General features: G+C 39.5%; 1 non-coding gene and 1 pseudogene across 1 annotated transcript; both read right to left on the bottom strand.

Moving 5' to 3' along the window:
* Nucleotides 1-5,412: 5,412 nt before the first annotated feature.
* LOC101318608 (tetraspanin-13 pseudogene) lies at nt 5,413-7,279 on the bottom strand (annotated as a pseudogene).
* An 8,966-nt stretch (nt 7,280-16,245) lies between these two features.
* Nucleotides 16,246-16,380, bottom strand: LOC117313060 (small nucleolar RNA SNORA70). The gene has a single exon (XR_004527524.1). It is a non-coding gene; the product is annotated as a small nucleolar RNA SNORA70 (small nucleolar RNA).
* Nucleotides 16,381-22,628: the final 6,248 nt, after the last annotated feature.

Raw genomic sequence — 22,628 nt, 5'->3', positions numbered from 1 at the left:
GAAAATCAGAAAATTAGTCCAGGTTATGCAACATCTGATCATTCTACATGCCAGAAAGAGAAAAAAAGACAAAATGAGGGACTTCCCTGGTGGTCCAGTGGTTAAGACTTCACTTTCCAATGCAGGGGGTGCAGGTTCAATCCCTGGTCGGGGAGCTAAGATCCCACATGCTTCACGGCAAGAAAGCAAAACATAAAACAGAAGCAATATTGTAACAAATTCAATAAAGACTTTAAAAAAAAATGAAAGAGTGATAATCTAAGAAATAATTTAAGACAACTAGTGAAGGTGAAGGACACAAGTCTGTAGCCTGAAAGGACTTGCCAAATGACTAGCACTATTAATTTCAAAAGTCCCACTCCAAGGAAAGCATCATACAGTTGCTGACCATTGGGGATAATGTGAAAATCCTTTAAGTCTTCAGAAGAGAGAATAAAAGATCACATACAAATGAACAGAAATGAGAATGGCCTTGAATCTCTCAATAATGACCTTAGATGATAGAGGACAAAAAGTAAGAAGTCTTAAAAACTTTGACAGATAATGACTTTCATCCTAGAAATTCACGTTAGAATTTTATACCTGGTCAAGCTTTAGAGTAAACTAAAAGCATTTGCAGACACACAATAGCTAAACAAACTTACTCCCTTTCTTAGAAAGCGAATGAGTCCAGCAAAATAAGCAAATGAATCAAGAAAAAGAAAAATCATGCATCCCCCCAAACAGAGTGTCAAATTTAAGAATGAGTTCAAGAATAATCGCCGTTTGGGCTTCCCTGGTGGCGCGGTGGTTGAGAAGTCCGCCTGCCGATGCAGGGGACGCGGGTTCGTGCCCCGATCCGGGAGGATCCCACATGCCGCAGAGCGGCTGGGCCCGTGGGCCATGGCCGCTGAGCCTGCGCGTCCGGAGCCTGTGCTCCGCAACGGGAGAGGCCACAGCAGTGAGAGGCCCGCGTAGCCCAAAAAAAAAGAATAATCGCAGTCTGACAGCTGACCTAGAGAACAACCAGTACAGAGTGATCCCCAGAGAGCTCCAGAAGGAATGTTCCCAGAAAAAGGAATGAAGATAATAAACTATCTGACTTGCTCAGCATTTGGGAAACTATTGAAAAGCGTTTGACAAATCTCATAGAAAAAAATAAGGATAAGAATAGAAAAGTATATAAGTAAAACAAATGTTACAATCATCAACTTCAGGAAAAGCAAGCACAAGAACTATAAAAGCAAAGAAATTAAACCATAGTACATTATTTTGTTCTAGTATCTACCATTTTCTGTTTGGCAACCTGCTTTAGAGGAGGCTGATCCCAACACCAGTCGTAAAGGGTAAATCTAATTAGTCCCAATCATGACAACCCCATTCCCTTTAGTTGTGATAGTTTTAGGAAGAAACATAGATCCAAGTCTGTTGGGAGGCTTCTTAAACAGAAATGCAAGGAAGAGTCAGTCTCTTCTTGTTCCTCTGGACATGTGGAAAAGACAAATAGATTTGCTGCCACCATCTAGCAGTCACGAGAGCAGTCAATCTACAGACAAAGTCAATACCCCAAGGATAGCAGAGCAAAGATAAAAAGTACCCAGGTTTCAGTGATGCCACTGAATTGTGCAACCTTGAGAAATATTATTTTCAGCCTCACATTAAATGGAGATAACAAATTCCCTTATTAAGCCTGTAGAGTCAGGGTTTTCTGTAATTCTCACTTGAAAGCATTCTAATTACACAACTGGGCAGGGGATGGGGGTTGGGGAGGGTGTATCCTGGCAGTCAGAGGGCTAGATTGCTAAATCCACATCTACCATAACAGAACATATGTAATATACTATCTGAAGTTGTTAAATCAAGATAGGGCAGTATAAATCCCATATTTAGAAACAGAGAGTCAAATATAGATACTTGGGAAAATGGCTAAAAAATAGATAGTAGGTGGTTCTAGGGAGTAAGACTAAGAGTTGTAGAGGGATGAGGTAGAACCATTTGATTGTTCTTAATTTTGTGGGTGATTACTTTGATGAAAATAAAAAGTAATCACAATAAATAAATATGCAAACAAAAACATAAAATGTGATTTTCCAAGGTAACTGTTAAGGAAGGTGGAGCTCCCCCATGTGGCCATCAAAAAAGCTATTGACATCCCCCCAAAAGAAAACAACTAGTCTTCAAGAAGCTACTAACAGGCTTACTTCATTTTATCCTGCTTCATAGATTTTGTTTTTTACAAATTGAAAGTTTGTTGCAATCCTACCTCCAGCAAGTCTATCGGTGCCATTTTTCCAACAGCGTTTGCTCACTTCACGTCTTTGTGTCACATTTTGATAATTCTCACAATATTTCAAATTTTTTCATTATTATTATATTTGTTACAGTGATCTGTTATCACTGATCTTTGATGTTATTATTAAAATGGTTTGGGGTGCCTCAAGCCATGCCCATGTAAGACAGCAAACTTAATCAGTGAGTGTTGTGTGTGTGCTGACTGCTCCACCGACTGGACATTCTCCATCTCTCTCCCTCTCTCTCCTCAGGCCTCTCTATTCCCTGAGATACAACAATATTGAAATTAGGCCAGTTAAGAACCCTACAATGGCTTCTAAGTATTCAAGTGAAAGGAATAGTTTTTCACTTTAAATCAAAAGCTAGAAATGATTCAACTTAAGAGAAGAAGGCACGTCAAAAGCCAAGATAGGCCAGGGACTTCCCTGGTGGTCCAATGGCTAAGACTCTGCGCTTCCACTGCAGGGGGCGCAGGTTCCATCCCTGGTCGGGGAATTAAGAACTAGGCCTCTTGCGCCAAACAGTTAGCTAGGTTGTGTATGCAAAGGAAAAGTTCTTGAAGGAATTTTAAAGTGCTACTCCAGTGAACACAAGAACAATAAGAAAGTGAAACAGCCTTATTGCTGATACAGAGTAAGTTTTAGTGGTTTCGATAGATGATCAAACTAGCCACAACATTCCCTTAAGCCAAAGTCTAATCCAGAGCAAGGCTCTAACTCTCTTCAATTCTATGAAGGCTGAAAGAGGTGAAGAAGCTGCAGAAGAAAAGTTTGAAACTAGCAGAGCCTGTTCATGAGGTTTAAAGAAAGAAGCCATCACCTTAACATAAAAGTGCAAGGTGAAGCAGCAAGTGCTGTTGTAGAAGCTGCAGCAAGTTATCTTCTGGATACTTAGTGAAGATACTGAGATACTTAATGAAGGTGGCTACAATTAACCAGGAATTTTCAGTGTGGATGAAACAGCCTCATATTGGAAGAAGATGCCATCTAGGACTTCCATAGCCAGAGAGGAGAAGTCAATGCCTAACTTCAAAGCTTCAAGGACAGGCTCCCTCGTTAGGGGCTAATGCAGCTGGTGACTTTAAGTTGAAACCAATGCTCATTTACTATTCTGAAAATTCTAGGGCCCTTAAGAACTATGCGAAATCTACTCTGCCTGTGCTCTATAAATGGAGCAACAAACAGCCTGGATGACAACACATCTGTTTACATATGGTTTACAGAATACTTTAAGCCCACTGTCGGGTCTTACTGCTCAGAAAAAAACATTCCTTTCAAAATGTTACTGCTTATTGAAAATGCACCTGGTCACCCAAGAACTCTGATGGAGATGTATGAGATTAATGTTGTTTTCATGCCTGCTAACACAACATCCATTCTAGAGCCCATGAATCAGGGAGTAATTTTGACTTTCAAGTCTTACTATTTAAGAAATACATTTCATAAGGCTATAAGCTGCCATAGAGAGCAATTTCTCTGATGGATCTGGGCAAAGTAAATTGAAAACCTTCTAGAAAGGATTCACCATTCCAGATGCCATTAAGAACATTCATGATTTATGGGAAGAGGTCAAAATATCAACATACACAGGAGTTTGGAAGAAGTTGATTCCATCTTTCATGGATGACTTTGAGGTGTCCAAGACTTCAGTGAAGGAAGTAACTACAGATGTGGTGGGAAAAGTAAAAGACACAAAATTAGAAGTGGAGCCTTAAGATGTGACTGAATTGCTGCAATCTCATGATAAAACTTTAAAGGATGGAGAACTGGGCTTCCCTGGTGGCGCAGTGGTTAGGAATCTGCCTGCCAATGCAGGGGACATGGGTTTGAGCCCTGGTCCAGGAAGATCCCGCATGCCGCAGGGCAACTAAGCCCGTGCGCCACAACTACCGAGCCCGCGCTCTAGAGTCCACGAGCCACAACTATAGAGCCCGAGCGCCTAGAGACCGTGCTCTGCAACAAGAGAAGCCACCACAATGAGAAGCCTGCTCACCGCAACGAAGAGCAGCCCCCGCTGGCCGCAGCTAGAGAAAGCCCGCATGCAGCAATGAAGACCCAACACAGCCAAAAATAAATAAATAAAATAAATTTTTTAAAAAAAAGGATGGAGAATTGCTTCTTATGGATGGGCAAAGATAGTGGTTTCTAGAGATGGAAATTACTCCTGGTGAAGATGCTGTGAGAACTGTTGAAATGACAACAAAGGATCTAGAACATGACATAAACTTAGCTGATAAACAGCCGCAGAGTTTGAGAGGATTGACTCCCAATTTTTAAAGTTCTGCTGTGGGTAAAATGCTATCAAACAGCATTGCGTGCTACAGAGAAATCATTCGCAAAAGGAAGAGTCAGTTAATGGGGCAAATGTCGTGGCTGTTTTATTTTAAGAAATTGCCACAGCAGCCCCCAAACTTCAGGGACCACCAGCCTGATCAGTCTCAGTCTGCACCATCAACATCGAGGTAAAAAGCAAAAAGATTATGACTTGCTGGAAGCTCAAATGATGGTTAGTATTGTTAACAATAATTTTTTTCATTGTTGGCCTCACCATGTGGTATGTGGGATCTTAGTTCCCTGACCAAGGATCAAACCCGTGCCCCCTGCATCCCGTGCCCCTTGCACTGGGAGTACAGAGCCTTAACCACTGGACCACCAGAGAACTCCCTAACAATAAAATATTTTTTAATTAAGGTATATACATGGTTTTTATAGGCATAATGCTACTGCACATTTCTACATAAACTTTTTGTGTGTGTGTGTGGTAAGCGGGCCTCTCACTGTTGTGGCCTCTCCCGTTGCGGAGCACAGGCTCCAGACGCTCAGGCTCAGTGGCCATGGCTCACGGGCCCAGCCGCTCCGCGGCATGTGGGATCTTCCCGGACCAGGGCACGAACCCGCGTCCCCTGCCTCGACAGGCAGACTCTCAACCACTGTGCCACCAGGGAAGCCCTAAACATAACTTTTATATGCACTGGGAAACCTAAAACTTCATGAGACTCGTTTTATTGTAATATATGCATTACTGTGGTGGTCTGGATCCAAACCTACAATATCTCTGAGTTATGCCTGGGGAATCATCACAACCACACAGATTTTACAGTGCTAGGATACCAACAGCTCAAATTAGAGAGCAAACTGAATCTTTTTTTTTTTTTTTTTTCATTTATCAATCCTTCCATTACTTTCTTTTAATTCAAACATTCATAGACGAAGAAAGGTTTCCATACTTAATTTTTTAACATAATATACAGAACCACGATACTATTTAAATTCCAAATAATGGGAGATCACATTCAAATACGCTTGGATTTGATGACTTGCTGTGACAATACAGAGAAATTTCACGGAAAAGGTATTTAGAATTTGTAAGATAGTCAAATATCTTTTTGCTATGTGGGCCAATGCATTAATAGTAACTTGATTAAAAAGGCAGTCTTTTGGACTTCAAATTATTATAAAAGAATATCAAGATTATACAGATATACTTTCTGAATTTCTCAAACTCATTTCATTTTGAAGGCTGAAGGCAAATGTTACATATTAGAACATTCATGAAACCATTTCTCCTTTGCACTTACCTGTAAAAATCAAAAACTAAACCACAATTTCCTAAAGACCTAGCTATTTCTAGAGTACATTAGTGTAATCAGAAGGACTACTAGAACTAAATTATCACTTTTATGTTAACAATTTTCACCACAACATCTTTCCTAATAAAAGGACAAAAAAATTGGGGAATTTAGATTTCCCTTATTGAACTTAACAGAATAGAATCTCATACTTTCTGGCTTTAATAAACTTCAACTCTTTTTTCCAGTGGGAACTATCTACACAGCACAGTGCCACATACAATTAATTATTCCAGTGAGATGTACATTTAGGGTCACAATATGATCAACACAATAGTGCCATACAAAGTTTTTCTGCAGGTAAAAACGCTAAGAAAGGCCACAGTGGACAGTGCCAGACGCTGTGAAAAACAGTAGATTACAAGGTACCACTGAGGTTCAGAGGAGACCACAAGTTTCAGACTTTTTCAGCAATGGAAAAAGAAAAACATTTAGAGAAACATAAAAATATATCATTCACTGTCAATTATGTAATTTTTCATGTACTGTTTCCTTAAACAGGCAAATTAGCTTAACTTAGAGGAAATGTACAAGATCAGAATATGAAAGATTTTTCTTGTTTTCTCATCAAAGGAATGCACTAGGATTAGCACGAGGATCTTTCTGGTTCCTGTATCTGTAGGTCAGCCAAACACCCAGGATCTCTAAAACTGAAGAAGAGGCCAATGCCGCCAACAAATCTCAAAACTTCTCCTGCGTATTTTCCTATTATTGGAGCACAGGGTGAGCACTGGTGGCAGCTCTTCACACAGCTCTGTATCGATTTTCAAAAAAGAACTAGCCAGACAGGTGTCATTTGGGTTAAAACTTCGGAACCCACAGCAGTTTAAATTTCTCTGGATGTCATTTCGAGCACTTGCTGTACTGTTCCAACCAACTTCCAAAAGCTGACCCTGTTGCTCCTGGTTCAGGGCTAAACAAGCACATGATACGGAAAACTGGACAATAAATACAAGTAAGAGAATAATCATGTAAAAAAAAAGCAACACCTGATGGTGTTTCACGGCTCCGATCAGCCCCACTAATGCAATCAGGAACAAGAAGATGCCCACTGCGATGACCACACCGACCACCCGGAGACTGGAAATCAGCCCGAAGCTGATGCCCCACGCTGCAATTCCAATGAGCAGCAGACTAACCAAGGTGTAGAGTAGGTTGAGCGCGCACAGGCAGTTCTTGGAACACGCGAAGCCCCCGCAAACCATCTTGGAGCCTGAGGTTCCCGGCAACTGCAGGTAAAGTCTGGCTCCGGCGGAGCCTCCAGGCAGCCTCTTTGTCCTTGCCTTCGGGGCCTGGCCGAGGCGACGCGGCAGCGGGGACGCGGTGGGGAGCCCGGGGCTTGGGAAGGGGCTGCAGCGCGCGGCGCGCCCGCGGCCGTTCCTACCCCCAAACTGAATCTTAACTGCATAATGCCATCCCCATTTTTTTTTTGGCTACACCACATGGCATGCAGGATAGGGGATCTTAGTTCTCTGACCAGGGATTGAACCTGTGCCCTCAGCAGGGGAAGCACAGAGTCCTAACCATTGGACCACCAGGGAATTCCCAATAAAGCCATCCTCAGATAGTTTCAGACAGGACTAGAACAAGGCAATATTCAGATGACATGACACTATACATAGAAAATCCTAAAGATGACACCAGAAAACTCCTAGACCTAAACAATGAATTTAGTAAAGTTGCAGGATACGAAATTAATACACAGTAATCTCTTGCATTCCTATACACTAACAACGAAAGCTCAGAAAGAGAAATTAAGGAAACAATCCCATTTACCACTGCAACAAAAGTAAACAAAAGTAAAATACCTAGGAATAAACAAAAGTAAACAAAAGTAAAATATCTAGGAATAAACCTACCTAAGGAGGCAAAAGACCTGTACACAGAAAACTATAAGGTACTGATGAAAGAAATCAAAGATGACACAAACAGATGGAGAGATATACCATACTCTTGGATTAGAAGAATCAACATTGTGAAAATGACTATACTACCCAAAGCAATCTACAGGTTCAATGCAATCCCTATCAAATTATAATGGCATTTTTCACAGAACTAGAACAAGAAATTTTACAATTTGTATGGAAACACAAAAGTCCCCGAATAGCCAAAGCAATCTTGAGAAAAAAAATGGAGCTGGAGGAATCAGGTGCCTTGACTTCAGACTATACTACAAAGCTACAGTAATCAAGACAGTATGGTACTGGCACAAAAACAGAAATATAGGTCAGTGGAACAGGATAGAAAGCCCAGAGATAAACCCACACACATATGGTCACCTAATCTATGACAAAGGAGGCAAGAATACACAAAGGAGAGCCTCTTCAATAAATCGTGCTGGGAAAACTGGACAGCTCCATGTAAAAGAATGAAATTAGAACACTCCCTAACACCATACACAAAAATAAACTCAAAGTGAATTAAAGACCTAAATGTAAGGTCAAATACTATAAAACTCTTAGAGGAAAACATAGGCAGAACACTCTTTGACATAAATCACAGCAAGATCTTTTTTGACACATCTCCTAGAGTAATGAAAATAAAAATGAAAATAAACAAATGGGACCTAATGAAACTTAAAAGCTTTTGCACAGCAAAGAAAAACATAAACAAGACAAAAAGACAACCCTCAGAATGGGAGAAAATATTTGCAAATGAAGCAACTGCCAAAGGATTAATCTCCAAAATATACAAACAGCTCATGAAGCTCAAAATCAAAAAAACAAACAATCCAATAAAAATATGGGTGGGGGCTTCCCTGGTGGTGCAGTGGTTGAGAGTCCGCCTGCCAATGCAGGGGACACGGGTTCGTGCCCCGGTCTGGGAAGATCCCACATGCCGCGGAGCGACTGGGCCCGTGAGCCATGGCCGCTGAGCCTGCGCGTCCGGGGCCTGTGCTCCGCAACGGGAGAGGCCACAACAGTGAGAGGCCCGCGTACTGGAAAAAATATATATATATGTATATGGGTGGAAGACCTAAATAGATATTTCTCCAAAGAAGACATACAGATGGCCAACAAACACATGAAAAGATGCTCAACATCACTCGTTATTAGACAAATGCAAATCAAAACTACAATGAAGTTATCACCTCACACTGGTCAGACTGGCCACCATCAAAAAATCTACAAACAGTAAATCCTGGAGAGGGTGTAGAGAAAAGGGAACCCTCTTGCACTGTTGGTGGGAATGTAAATTGATACAGCCACTGTGGAGAACAGTATGGAGGTTCCTTAAAAAACTAAGAATAGAATTACCATATGACCCAGCAGTCCCATTACTGGGCATATATCCTGAGAAAACCATAATTCAAGAAGACACTTGCACCCCAATGTTCATTGCAGCACTATTTACAATAGCCAGGACATGGAAGCAACCTAAATGTCCATCAACAGAGGAATGAATAAAGAAGATGTGGCACATATATACAATGGAATATTACTCAGCCATAAAAAAAGAATGAAATTGGGTCATTTGCAGAGGCATGGATAGACCTAGAGACTGTCATACAGAGTGAAGTAAGTCAGAAAGAGAAAAACAAATATCGTATATTAATGTATATATGTGGAATCTAGAAAAATGGTATAGATATTCTTATTTGTAAAGCAGAAATGGAGAGACAGATGTAGAGAACAAACGTATGGATACCAAGTGGGAGAAGGGATGGGATGAATTGGGAGATTGGGATTGACATATACACACTATTGATACTACATATAAAATAGATAATTAATGAGAACATACTGTATAGCACAGGGAACTCTACTCAATGCTCTGTGGTGACCTAAATGGGAAAGAAATCTAAAAAAAGAGGGGATATATGTATACATATAGCTGATTCACTTTGCTGTAGAGCAGAAACTAACACAACATTGTAAAGCAACTATACTCCGATAAAAATTAATTTAAGATAAATAAATAAAATTTCAAAAAGAACAAGGCAATATTATGATAACAAGGTGACACAATGAGGTCTAGGTTGAGGTCACATGACTTCCCAGTAGTCTTTCCCTAAGTTATTTGCTGACTGCTAATTTCACTCTTTTTTTTTTTTACTGTCTTCCAGCTCTCATTTCCCCATAATTCAAATATGAAATCTTACTATCAAGGTCTCAATATTATAAAGGGCTGTAATTGAAAAAAGATCTTTTCAGCAAACTTTCATGATCTAAAAACTGTTAGACAGCATTAAGTTTAGGTGAAGGAAGCCGGTTTTGGATAGTCAAAGAAAATAGAAATGTAAGATATTGGAGGGGGTGCAAAACACGTCATTCTGTCAAATATTCCAAATAATCTCAATTCAGTTATCTCTTGATTTTTGACAAATTAACAAATAGGTTATTAAAACTAACATATATTTCAGGGACTTCCCTGGCGGTCCAGTGGTTAAGACTCTGCACTTAACCACTGGAGATGGGTTTGATCCCTGGTCAGGCAACTAAGATCCCATGTGGCACAGCCAAAAAAAAAAGTTAACGTGTATTTCAAAATAAAACTTAGTCATTGATTTCAGCCACCAGACTTTTCACCAGAATAATGAAAATAACTGATTCAGATTTATTTTCCCATCCTGTTTTCTGATCACCTGTTGGTCAGGTGGGCCTGACTCTGGTATAGAAAGGAAGTATAGTCACTGCCTAAGTGACTGGGAGGGTCAGGAGAGGGAGACCAAGGCATTGTGATGTTACTGTTAGCAGCCTGTTAACTCCAGTCCTCTTTCAGGTCTCAATTTACTTCTCCCAGAAGTCCTCCTTGTCCCCCTAGACTAGGACAGCCCCCCTGTTACACACTCTTATAACACCCTACTCTTATCACAACAGTAACCAAATAATTATTTCTGTAATTAATTGTTTCATGTCTGTCACCTCCACTAGACAATACGTTCTATGAATCACAGGTTGTGTGCATTTGGTTCAGTTTTACAGTACCTAGCACAATGCATGGCATATTATTCATGGTCAAGAAATATTTAATGAATAACTGAAAAAAGGGAAGCAAATGATTTTCAAAAGATGCTCAGACTCACTCATAGATAAAGAAATAAAAATGAAAACATCAATGAAATACTATTTTCTACTTATCAAATGAAAAGTTCAAAAAATTTGATAACACACACAAAAAATTTGTGTTGTTGGCAAGAGTGCAGTGTGACAGGTGGCCCCTGTGGGGAGTGCTGTAGGTTGGCAATTTCTTCGAAAGAAACTTAGCGAAATATTTCAAAACATAAATGCATATACTCTTTGACCCAGCAATTCCACACCTAAACTTTTATTCTACTGTCACGCTTTCATTTATATTCAAAGACCCATGTACAAGGACATTCATGATTTTGCTTGAATAGAAAAAGAATCCTAAAATCATACAGGAGAATTAAATAAATTATGGTAGTACCATATAACAAAATGCTACATAGCAATGAAAAGATGAGATTTTTATATATGATACATATAAAGCATTTAATCATTTTTATAAAAATATAAATAATATATATTTAATCAATATGTGTATTGATTAAAAATAATATCCAAGGGCTTCCCTGGTGGCGCAGTGGTTGAGAGTCCGCCTGCTGATGCAGGGGACATGGGTTCGTGCCCCGGTCCGGGAAGATCCCACATGCAGCGGAGCGGCTGGGCCCATGAGTCATGGCCGCTGAGCCTGCACGTCCGGAGCCTGTGCTCTGCAACGGGAGAGGCCACAGCAGTGAGAGGCCCGTGTACGGAAAGAAAAAAAAAAAGAAAAAGAAAAAGAAAAAAATAATATCCAAGATGCATAAGTGGAAAAAATAAAATGTAAAACAATGTTTATATTACATTCCCCTTTATTGTTGTGGTGGTTTTCAAAAATATATATGTGCATATAGGATATATCTAGGAACATACATAAGAACTGGTAATAGAAGTTGCTTCTGGTGGGGGAAAGACTGAGAAATTAGAATCTGCCACAGAAGGAAAACTTTTTTTTAATTCAGGATATTTTTCTTTATTATAGCTATAGTTATTAACTTTCTGTTCCTTTTTTATTGAACTATAGTTGATTTACAATATTGTGTTACTTTCAGGCATACAGCCAAGTGATTCAGAGACGGATATATAGATTCTTTTTCAGATTCTTTTCCATTATAGGTTATTACAAAACATAGAATATATATGCTTTGTAGCATAATCACTTCTGACCTCCTCACTCCTCTCTAAACTTCAGAAGGACAGTGGAGCTTTGGATGTCCTGAAATGCTGGTCAAATTCAGAATGCAGATCCATTCAGCACAGTGATTTTAAAACTTTCAAAGGGTTGATGTCATTTAAAAGTTGGAAGATTTTTTATAAAAAAAACTGGGTTTCCTGCTTCTCTTGAAAATTCAGTTCACACTGGACTGAATTCAATTCACACTAGACTTGTACTCCTCCTTAGAAAATGCTAAGGCTGAGTAGTGGCCACCTCTTTAAGATGGGACCTGTGTTCTCCAGTTCACCCAAATTCCCATCTTTCATAGTCTTTAAACCTCATTCATACTCTGAAGGCATTTGAGATTGTGATCTCTGCTTCTAACATCTCTACAGAGTAAGGGATGGATGGATGGATGGATGGAAGGAGAAACGAACAAACTAACCCAGCATGTGGCAAAATTCACATCTTCCACATGACTCCTGCTTTCCAGGGAGCTCAACAGCTGAATTCTCATATCAAGCCACTCTTCTTCTCTTTTCTTGTCCTGGGTCACGTTCAGAAAAATTCTGGTCTAAGTCTGAGTGGAGAAAAGAGATACTTCTTTTTAATAAGGACTTTCCATTTTCCCTCCTAAAACACAGAATGAGTATGAGGCAGAAGTCAAATTTTAAAAAAAAAAAAATCATTCCTGGGACTTCCCTGGTGGCGCAGTGCTTAAGAATCCTCCTGCCAATGCAGGAAAACGGGTTCGAGCCCTGGTCCGGGAAGATCCCACATGCCACGGAGCAGCTAAGCCCGTGAGCCACAACTACTGCAGCCCGCGTGCCTAGAGCCTATGCTCCGCAAGAAGAGAAGCCACCGCAATGAGAAGCCCGCGCACCGCAACGAAGAGTAGCCCCCGCTCGTCGCAACTAGAGAAAGCCCGCGCACAGCAACGAAGACCCAACCCAGCCATGTGCCTCTGTATGTGAAACCGGGAAAGTAAAAACTCAAGAGGGATCCAAGCAAGTCACAGCCTTTGCTTTGATGTGCTCCCGGTGACCCACGCTGAAGCAACACATGGCTATGGATTCCCATTGTTAGTGTAAATGTGACTTTTCTTACACAAGGGGAGTGTTTTTTTTTTTTTTTTTTTTTATTGGAGTATAATTGCTTTACAATGGTATGTTAGTTTCAGCTTCACAACAAAATGAATCAGTTATATATACACATATGTTCCCATATCTCTTCCCGCTTGCGTCTCCCTCCCTCCCACCCTCCCTATCCCACCCCTCCAGGCGGTCACAAAGCACCGAGCTGATCTCCCTGTGCTATGCGGCTGCTTCCCACTAGCTATCTACCTTACGTTTAGTAGTGTATATATGTCCATGCCTCTTTATCGCTTTGTCACCGTTTACCCTTCCCCCTCCCCATAGCCTCAAGTCCATTCTCTAGTAAGTCTGTGTCTTTATTCCTGTTTCACCCCTAGGTTTTTCATGACATTTTTTTTTTCTTAAATTCCATATATATGTGTTAGCATACGGTATTTGTCTCTCTCTTTCTGACTTACTTCACTCTGTATGACAGACTCTAGGTCTATCCACCTCATTACAAATAGCTCAATTTCATCTCTTTTTATGGCTGAGTAATATTCCATTGTATATATGTGCCACATCTTCTTTATCCATTCATCCGATGACGGACACTTAGGTTGTTTCCATCTCTGGGCTATTGTAAATACAGCTGCAATGAACATTTTGGTACATGACTCTTTTTGAATTATGGTTTTCTCAGGGTATATGCCCAGTAGTGGGATTGCTGGGTCATATGGTAGTTCTATTTGTAGCTTTTTAAGGAACCTCCATACTGTTCTCCACAGTGGCTGTATCAATTTACATTCCCACCAACAGTGTAAGAGGGTTCCCTTTTCTCCACACCCTCTCCAGCATTTGTTGTTTCTAGATTTTTTGATGATGGCCATTCTGACTGGTGTGAGATGATATCTCATTGTCGTTTTGATTTGCATTTCTCTAATGATTAGTGATGTTGAGCATTCTTTCATGTGTTTGTTGGCACTCTGTATATCTTCTTTGGAGAAATGTCTATTTAGGTCTTCTGCCCATTTTTGGATTGGGTTGTTTGTTTTTTTGTTATTAAGCTGCATGAGCTGCTTGTAAATTTTGGAGATTAATCCTTTGTCAGTTGCTTCATTTGCAAATATTTTCTCCCATTCTGAGGGTTGTCTTTTTGTCTTGTTTATGGTTTCCTTTGCTGGTTTCCTTTGCTGGTTTCCTTTGATCGATTCAAAGGGCCCGGTGGGCAGCCAGGGATCAGCATAAAGGGTGAAAAGGTGAGCAATAAATATGTCAGTGCCTTGACACATTAGGTTTATAAAAAAAGCACTGAAGCAAAATGGAACATAGCGGGTTTACAAAAACAGCTGACATGTTCTATGTTTTAGAGAAGGATTTATGGCTAATTAACTGTCCAGAACAATTCTAACTCCTGTACATAGCAAAACATAAGCTGAGACAAAGAATGATTGATTTTAGTGCAAAAGTCCTGTATTGTGAAATGAGAGAGAAAGGGAGGACAGTGTAAGGCAATTATTTGGAAGTATTGAGTTTGCACAGCTTAGATGTGGAATCAGGATTTTGCAGGAGACTGGGTTTTGTTGCTGCTGCTCTTGTTCTTATAGCTGTTGTTGTGTTGTTTTAAAATATCTTGCGGTTATATCTGTCATGGAAAAGAGACTGATTTACCAGAACTTTTTGAAGTTACTGCTACTGGAATCCAACAGGAGAAGGTATTCATCAGCTCCCATGTATACAGATTATCATGCTGTCATTACAAGAGAGGAAAGAAGAGCTTTTGGCTTTAACAGTAACTACTTTTCCATGTTTAGAGTTTCATCTGGATTTCAGGGGCACTGAGAAAGTGCCCATAATAGGAACAGGAGCGATCATATTTTGAAAATGTAAGTTTCTATTCAAATCATTCTGTGTCCTGAAATAAATCCTTTCTGCCATCGGTTCCATATGCATCCACTTTTCCTAGCCTTGAAACACAGCTGAACCAAGAGTGTGTATACCACTAATGAACATCAGTCTAATACCAAACATCTACATTCGAAATAAGGTCTAAGCACAGACAACAGCACCAGGATTCATCTTCTGGTTCTCTCTTTCCTCCACTCTCTCTAAAGATCAATTGCTCTGACTTTGGTTACCCACCTCCTCCCTCCAGAAAGCTTCTAAGAGAGGTAAGTGAGACTATAACCACAGGAAAAGGAGGAGCTAAAGTCTAACACTAGAAGACATGGACAACAGAAGATAGAGGGTGGTCTACCAAGAGGGAAAATAGGTTGGATGAAGTTTAAGTTGGTAGAGGAATTAAGATAAAGATAAACAAACAGCTTGCTTTTTGAAAGGGAAAAACTAGGCTCTAGATTATTTCCATTAGCTGATGTCAAGCTCCAGAAAACACAAACTGGCTTTTTCTTTTATTTATCTGTTTGTTTGTTTGTTTGTTTTTGGCTGCGTTGGGTCTTCGTTGATGCCCTCGGGCTTTCTCTAGTTGCGGTGGGGGGGCTACTCTTCGTTGCTGTGCGGGGGCTTCTCATTGCGGTGGCCTCTCTCGTTGCAGAGCACGGGCTGTAGGCACACAGGCTTCCAGTAGTTGTGGTGCACAGGCTTAGTTGCTCCGCGGCATATGGGATCTTCCCAGACCAGGGCTCAAACCCATGTCCCTTGCGTCGGCAGGTGGATTCTTTTTTTTTTTTTAACAGGGAAAAGAAAGTAGAGTTTATTGGCGGGAGTAGGGAGGGGGCAGCGCCAAGGCTCTCACGAGTGCAGGGCCCGCCATTTGTCCAGGGGGCCACGATTAGGGATGTACTTGACCCCACAGCCATCTGGAATGAGCCATTTTTCTGCCACCATGTTTTCAAACTCATCTGCATTAAACTTAGTAAATCCCCACTTCTTGGAGATGTGGATCTTCTGGCGGCCAGGGAACTTGAACTTGGCCCTGCGGAGGGCCTCAATCACATGCTCCTTGTTCTGCAGCTTGGTGCAGATGGACATTATGACCTGGCCAATGTGGACCCTGGCCACTGTGCCCTGGGGCTTTCCAAAGGCACCACCCATACCTGTCTGGAGCCTAGATTGGGGACAGCATGCCAGTCATTAATGTCCACTGGAAAGGGCTGTCTCCAAGGTCCCTTAGGGCAACCCATACAGGCAACAGGCTGCATACACTACCAAGGAGGCTGCCGTTTGCAGCCATTGCACACCGGACCCCCATGGGGAAAAGAGCACAGTCGGCTTAACTGGCTGCAAAGGGCAGGTGGATTCTTAACCACTGCGCACCAGGGTAGTCCCCAAACTGGCTTAAACATAGAGTTGATTAGCACTTAGAAAAGAAACTGGAGATAACTCAGAGCAAGTTTCACAAATTAACCTCTTTTTTTTTTTCCTGATAGGGCATCTATATTGGTAGATCAGAGATAGATAACTGATGTTAGTTAGGGATTTCAGAGAGTCATGTGTCAAAGTCTTTCATAATAGTTTGGTAGGCAAAATGGAGAAACCAAGGCAATGTGATAGTACAGATAAGACCAGCAACTCTATGATGGAAGGGATTGTCACTAACGTGTTCACTGCTATGTCTTCTCTATGCAACACAAAGCCTTACCCAGGCTCAAAAAATTTGCATTGATTCAGTAGTTAGGTGCATTCACTGATGTACCAAAACACATTGTTTTCTGGATCTCTGTCAACAGATTTTATTTTATTTGTCTCCGTATCTCCAGGGCATTAGAAAGTACCTGGCATAAAGAAGTAGGCATTTAATAAAATGTGATAGATGAATGAATAAGTCTATAGATCTTCTATAAATTCTTACAAGGTTCTTTTCTTAGTCTTAACCTAGTCAATGTTCTGAACAATGACTTGGTTGAAGATACATTAAAACAAGGGATTATCAATTATTACAATTGTATACATTAAAACAATTAACACATGAAATACAATGGACCAAAAGGACATAGATCAATACCTATATGACAAAATTTAATATCTCTAAATGTATATTTTTAAAATGCACAAATGAAGGATAGCAGAGTTCCCAGCGTGAAGTAATTTACTCTGTAAAAAGATATGACAGCTCTCATCAAAAAGACCACAAATAACAAATGTTGGCAAGGATATGGAGAAAAGGGAACCCTGTACATTGTTAGTGGGAATGTAAATTGGTACAGCCACTATGGAGAACAGTACAGAGGTTCCTCAAAAGACTGAAAATAGAACTACCATGTGATCCAGCAATTCCACTCCTGGGTATATATCTGAAGAAATGAAAACACTCTTAAGGGAAATCAGAAAATATTTTGAATTGAATTAAAATAAAAATACGACATACAAAAAATTGTGGTATACAGTGAAAGCAGTGTTTATAGGGTAATTACATCATTGCTTATTTATATTAGGAAAGAAGAAATGTAATCCACTATATTAATAGCCAAAAAAACGCATGATCATCAACTGATGCAGAAAAAAATATTTGATAAATTCAACATCCATCCCAGATAAAAACTCTCAGCAAACTAGGAATAGATGAGTTCTTCCTCAATCTATTGAGAAAAGGCACGCTCAAAAAAAAAAAAAAAAAAAACCCTACAGCTAACATCATACTAACTGATGAAAGACTGAATGTGTTCCCTCTAAGGTCAGAAACATTACAAGGATGTTCACTCTCACCACGCCAATTCAACATAATACTAGAACAACCCTTAACCAGTGAAATAAAGCAAGAAAAAAAATGCACACAGGTTTGAAGGAAAAAATAGAACTGTTTCATAGACAATGTGTAGAAAATCCCAAGGGAATCTATAAAAAACCTCCTAGATCTAAAAAGTGAATTTAGCAAGATCACAGGCTACAAGGCCAAAAGACAAACGTCAATCATATTTTCATTTAGCAGCAATAAACAATTAGATACTGAAATTTAAAACACAATACCACTTACAGCAGCCCCCAAGAATGAAATATCTAGGTATAAATCTTGTAAAATATTTCCAGGAACTGTATGCTGTAAACTTTATAACACTGGTTTTAAAATAGACCTATGTAAATGGAGAGACATACTATATTCAAGGATTGGAAGACTCAGTAAAGATGCCAATTGATCTACAGGTTTAATGCAATTCCAGTCATAATCTCAGCGGGATTTTTGATATATATAGGAAATCTATGGGAAAGCAAAGGAACTAGGATAGCCACAATAATTCTGAAAAAGAGAAATAAATTTAGAGAAATCGCACAACTCTATTTTAAGTTTTACTACAAAGCTACAATAATTAAGAGAGTATATTATTAGCACAGGAATAGACACAAATCAACAGAACAGAATAGAGTCCAGAAATAAAATCACACATATATTAATTTTGACAAAAATGGAAAGGCGTTTCAATGGAGAAAGGATAGTTTTTTCAATAAATGGTGTTTGAACAATTGAACACCCATATGCAAAAAAAAAGAACCTCAACCCATACCATGACTCATAAACAAAATTTATCAAAGTGGGTCGTAGATCTAATTGTAAAACACAAAACTATACAATGGTTAGAAGAAAAAAAATAAAAAGAGATTCATGGCTTGGGTTTAGGTAGAGTTCTTGGCCATGACATCAAAAACACAATCTATAAAAGAAAAAAATTGATAAACTGGACTTCATCCAAATTAAAATTTCTATCCTATTAAAGATATTCACTGTTAAGAGAATGAAAGACAACCTACAGACTGGGGGATATTATTGGCAAATCATATGTTGGTTAAAGACATATCTATTATATATATGTATATATATATTTCTCAAAACTCAATAATAAAACAACTTAAAGTTTGAGAAAAAACTTGAGCAGACATTTCACCAAAAAGGATATACAGAAGGCAAATTAGTATAGTCCAACATCTTTAGCCATTAGGGAAATGCAAATTAAAACCAGGATGAAATCAGTAAACACTTATTAGCATGGCTAAAATTTTTTAATACTGACAATACCAGGTACTGGCAAGTATGCAGAACAACTCTAACTCTCAAATATTGCTGGTGGAAATGCAAAATGGTACAGCTACTCTGGAAAGTCATTTGAAAGTTTTTTATAAAGTTAGGTGTATCTCAACAATTCCACTCCTCAGTATTTAGTAGAAATGAAAACTATGTTTGTACAAAAACTGGTACATGGTTGGTTACAGTAACTGCATAAAAATTGCCCCAAACTGGAAACAACCAAGTATCTTTAAACTGGCAAAGAGATAAACAAGCAATGGTACATCCATACAATGTAATACTCAGCAATAGAAAGGAATGAACTATTGATACATGCAACGAGTTGAATGAATCACAAAGGCACTATGATGAGTGAAAAAAGCGAGTCCAAAAGTTACATACTGAATGATGCCAACTGTATGACATTCTTGAAAAGACAAAACTATAAGTGATAGGAAACAGACTAGTACTTTCCAGGGCTGAGAAGTCAGAGGAGGGTGTGATTACAAAGGTATAGTAGAAGGAAATTTGAAAGGGGTGGGGGGGCAAGAGATGGAATTGTTTTGTATCTTGATTGTGGTGGTGGTTACACAAATCTATACATGTGTTAAGATTCACAGAACTGTTCACTAAAAATGTTAATTTCACTGTATGTTAATTTTTTAACTATACAAATTTTAAAAATAAGATATGACAGTTTTTATTGATTACAGTTCAGTATATGCCAAAAGTATGATGATTACCAAAACAAACAAACAAACAAAAAAACAAACAAAAACCAACCAAACAACAACAAAACCCAGCTTGGGCTGCATTAATGGGAGAATTAAATCCAAATCAAAGAAAGTTATAGACCCATTAGACCCTAAATTGATCAGACCACATCTATAGTATTCTGTTCTATTTGGACATTGATAAAATTAACTGTCTTGAGGAAGGAGACCATGATAGCTAGGGGATGGTGGAAAGAATTGAGATATTTAACTTGGAGTAAGGAAGGAATGACATGGTAACTCTCTCACTATAGGAAAATTGCCCATTAGTTTACTAAGTCTTATTCTTTACTACTCCTGACGCAAGAACTGGGTTCCCTAGAAAGTAGCTGCAAGAAGGCAGACCTCAAATCATTATACAGAAAAGCTTTATTATAATTCAAGATGGGAATAAATAAAATGACTTGCCTAGGTAAGCAGTGAGCTTCTCGTCATTGGAAATCATTGAAAATGTTTAAGCAGATGTTAAACAACCATCTATCAAGGTTATTGTCAAAGGGATTACTTCATTGAGTAGAAGATTGATCTCTTTAACCTCTAAGGTCTCTCCAAACCCACCTCCTTTATTCTAAATTATAAAGGATGTTGTAAATCACCCTCACCCCGTGTGTACCTCCAACTCCCTACAACTCGTTACATTGTACATTATATAGAGTGCTCACAAAATCCCCGTGGACTCCTCCTAACACTAACTGTCCCAAAACAGCCTTCCAGGATGTTTTAATGATTTCCAACCAGCAACAGGGAAGATGTGCAGAACATGTTAAAAATTTTTAAAATAAAAAATTTCAAAAAATAAACTAAACTTGCACATAGAACAAATAGGTGACTTCTAACAAGAATATATAGGGAATGTTTGGCCCTGCTCTATCTATGTTTGAAGAGTTATTGTATCATCCTAAAAATGGACTAATGTGAGCTTTGAGACCTATTTTGAGTTACCTTTGCTCTAGTCTAGAAAAGGAAACTGGGAAGTTTCATGTCTTAAAATTGATCAAAAAAAAAAAAATGCCCCTATTCTTTCCTGTCCTTTTCAATTCTTTGAATCTCACTCCTCATGTTTTACTCTTTCGTTTTTCTCAATCTGCATTACATAGGCCTAGACCTTTCAGAAGTCTCCTACAAATTAAGAGCAAGAGCACCTGGTTAAGGCCATAGTGGGCAGCACAGCGGGCTTAGCAGACATCAAGCCAACAGGACTGGGATGAGGGGAAGGCTATGGAGGTCAGTTTTGTCTGGCAGGACATGAGTCAGGGCAACCGATTGCTACTGGTACTACCTGAAGTTGGAAGAGCAAAATTTAAAGCAGCAGATCAGGCATGGGTTAGACAGGACTTCAATCAGAGTCTGGTGGTACCCCAATGATTGCAAGAGAGCCAAGTTGTGTGGTCCAGGTCCAAGGCTGTAATGATGCCTTCCCACATCAGAGTCCATAGGCCTACCTGGCTCTGAAATATTTACATCAATGCAACTTTACTCTTTTCAGAGTGCTTATGAAGGTATAATAGTTAGTTCCCTTTATGAGTCCAGTATAGAATCAAAAAAACCTGCTTGGCAGACAAAAATGATTTATGGTATTAGAAGTCAGGTCACTTATGTGGCAGGTAATCACTGAAAGGGAGCATAGTCGGGGGTTCTGAGGTGCTGGTTACATTTCTTGATCTAGGTGCATCTAGATTTTTTTTTCTTTTCGGTACGCGGGCCTCTCACTGTTGCGGTCTCTCCCGTTGCGGAGCACGGGCTCTGGACGCGCAGGGCTCACGGGCCCAGCCGCTCAGCGGCATGTGGGACCCTCCCAGACCGGGGCACGAACCCGTGTCCCCTGCATCGGCAGGCGGACTCTCAACCACTGTGCCACCAGGGAAGCCCGCATCTAGATTTTTTTGAATTCTAGTTGTATACTTATGATTTGCACGTTTCTGTATTTATGTTATCCCTAAAGATAAGGAAAAAGCCCTTGGCAGGGGCTTCCTAAAGCCATTCTGGTGAGTGTGTAGCCAGCAATGCAAGCGCTAAGCCTCAGCCCTGAACTCTCAGCCCTCTTTCTTTCTTTCCGTGTGTGTGTGCAGGCTCACACATGCTCATTGTACATACACACACCCAAACACAAACTAGATCTGTTCAGAGACAGAAGAGGCAGCAAGCACACACCTGAGGAGTACATTTGCCTTCTCTTCCCAACCCTGTCCCAGATGCATCTCCAGGGCTTGGCTGATGTCACTCTATAGACCAGGATTTGACATTCTATACTCAGTGTTGAAAAGGGGCTCCTCCTTCTCTCGGTAGAAATCCAGACCCCCCAAGTGGAACAAATAGGATAATTTTAAGCATCAGTTAACCAATGATACCATATAAATATATCACTCATGCATGTTTAGCAAAAAAGGAAAAAAATACATCAAATGTTAACAATTATTATTGCTGAGCTATGGGATAAATTGACTTTTTTTCTTTATCCTTTTCTCTAATTTTTATGTTTCCTATGGTGATTGTGTACTATTTTATAATCAAGGGAAAAAATGTGCTGTAAATAAAAATTTATGTTTGTGTAATAGATTATCACTTTCAAATTTATAAGCATAAGTTTTCTCAATGGATTCTCTGTATATTTAGAATACAAATCCTTTATCAGACATGTGTTTTGCAAATATTTTCTCTCAGTCTGTGGTTTGTCTTTTCATTCTCTTAACAGTCTCTTTTACAGAGCAGAAATTTTAAATTTTAACAAAGTCCAACTTATCACTTTTTTTTTCATGGATTGTACT

The sequence above is a fragment of the Tursiops truncatus genome, chromosome 7, assembly GCF_011762595.2.
Source record: "Tursiops truncatus isolate mTurTru1 chromosome 7, mTurTru1.mat.Y, whole genome shotgun sequence".
NCBI lineage: Eukaryota > Metazoa > Chordata > Mammalia > Artiodactyla > Delphinidae > Tursiops > Tursiops truncatus.
Note: the sequence above shows the minus strand (reverse complement) of the source record. Positions and strands in the feature narration are given on the sequence as shown.